The following is a 2,500-nucleotide window of genomic DNA, read 5'->3' on the forward strand; positions in this document are numbered from 1 at the left end:
TAACGTCCCGGCTAACATCTCAACTAACGTCCCGGCTAACCTCTCAACTACCGTCCCGGCTAACCTCTCAACTAACGTCCCGGCTAACCTCTCAACTAGCGTCCAGGCTAACCTCTCAACTAACGTCCCGGCTAACCTCTCAACTAGCGTCCAGGCTAACCTCTCAACTAGCGTCCCGGCTAACCTCTCAACTAGCGTCCCGGCTAACCTCTCAACTAGCGTCCCGGCTAACCTCTCAACTAGCGTTCAGGCTAACCTCTCAACTAGCGTCCCGGCTAACCTCTCAACTAACATCCCGGCTAACCTCTCAACTAACGTCCCAGCTAACCTCTCAACTAATGTCCCGGCTAACCTCTCAACTAACGTCCCGGCTAACCTCTCAACTAACCTGCCGGCTAACCTCTCAGCTAACATCTAAGCTAACCTCTCAGCTAACGTCCCGGCTAACCTCTCAGTTAACATTCAGGCTGACCTCTCAGCTTCTGCCCAGGCTAACATCTCAGTTAACATCCTGGCTAACCTCTGAGCTAACATCCAGGCTAACCTTATAGCTAACAGTCAGGCTAACCTCTCAGCTAATGTCCAGAATAACCTTGCAGCTAACTTTCAGGCTAATCTCTCAGCTAACCTCTCAACTTCTGTCCAGGCTAACCTCTTAGCTTACATCCAGGCTAACCTATCAGCTAATGTCCAGTCTAACCTCTTAACTAACATGCAGGTTAACCTTTCAGCTAGCATCCAGACTAACCTCTCAGCTAACCTCTCTGGTCTGCACGCATGTTTTTTTGTGATTCACCGTTTTTCTTTGGTTTTTTTTGTTTTTTTAATAAATTCCCCAGGTAGGAAACAGGAACAAGTGATTATTACATTTATTATTGGTAGTGTAGTAGACTCTTGCCTCGTGGATTATTGGTATTGTTGAGACTCTTGCCTCGTGGATTATTGCAGTAGACAGTTCTATCAGTAAAACCTCCTGAAGAGGAGTATACCTGAAGAGGATCTATGATCGAAAAGTTGCTTCAAATAAATTAGGTCTTCTGCAAGCAGTGTGTAGATCCTTTTCCCGCTCCTACATGTGACAGTTTTTTGATTTGGCACCTGCTGATGCTTTTCTGCTGGATTTGCCTACTTTCTAATACACTCTAGTTGATTTAATAGTCAAACCAAAAACTGTACCGAACCATGCTAAAAAAAAAACATGAAATCATGGATTATGAGGGTTGATTTTCGTTAGGGTTCCCAGTCTATAGAATCTGTCTCTAAATCGCTTTCCTGCTTAGCTACTAATGGTAGAGTAAATGATTTTTAGAGTCATCAATATAAAAAAATGAACTAGAAATGCATTCAGAGAACGCAGACCTCCGCCAAGGAAGTTCAGTTCGTTTTGGACATAGGTATAGAGTCATGATGTGGTTTAATGCATTTAGGTCTATAGGCTACATAGCATTTTTGTTCAGGTAATTGAACCGTCAAGTCGTAACCAAAATTACAGTTCTATTTGTCTCTTTTATCATTTCCATGTCCTCTAGCTGTGGACTATTTAGTTCACCTTTGATTGTTTTATTGGCAAAGTGATTGTTCATGCTATATACCTTCTGTGATTTGCAAATGCACTTAAGCCTTGAAGTTCATTGCTACATATTAGTCACATTGTTAATGATTGGCAGCATGCCTTTCATTAGGATATCATCTAAAACAAAATAAAAATTAAAATGCACAATTTTCATCGGCCAACACCCATAGTAGGCCTACATATTCTACAGCAGTGCAGCGGTCCCCAACCACTGGGTCACAGACCCAGAGCGCAGAAATAGGTCTATATATAGTCCGATATTTTTTTTTTGTAATAACAAGACAACATACTGTTGGCTACTTTGAGCCGTTCACTTAATTATTGAATCAGAATGAAATGTCCAAGAATCCCGTTATCCAGTGGCAGTGCATGGATGGTTGTGGAGTGTCAGTTATTGTTTTGGGCTATTTCGTAAGGCTAAACAAACTTTTGAGAGGTAAATCCACTTGTATCATTTCTAGCTGTTTCAATATCATGACACCAACATTGTAATACAAACGCAATTACTTAGCGAGAGACATGTCGACTCGACTGGTCGCAGCTAGCGGAATCATTGGCTTCTCCGACACTACACTTGTTGGAGAAGTTCCTCCTACCTGTGAATAGCGAGCCATGTAGCCTATGGGAATACGTTCATGAGGGTTATTGCGAGTGGGTCTTGGCGTTGTGGGCAGATGATCGGCACCCGAGCCTGCTCTCTATTTCGTATTGAAAATCACTGTTCGCCGCGTCTCCAGCGTTCATTCATTATGAAGTCTAGGAACTAGTCAATGGAATGTTTTGTAGTGCTGATGGCTTTGGTGCGCGGGGAAGCAGCAAATCACCGCGGACTAACGCAATTCGCGCGAGCCTTTCTTTGAGCTTCATTTTATATGATTGCTTTTTGACAGCATTGTGAACTTAAACAATCTGCGAGGCTGTAGCTAA

Source organism: Engraulis encrasicolus, unplaced genomic scaffold (assembly GCF_034702125.1).
Source record: "Engraulis encrasicolus isolate BLACKSEA-1 unplaced genomic scaffold, IST_EnEncr_1.0 scaffold_34_np1212, whole genome shotgun sequence".
Taxonomy (NCBI): Eukaryota; Metazoa; Chordata; class Actinopteri; order Clupeiformes; family Engraulidae; genus Engraulis; species Engraulis encrasicolus.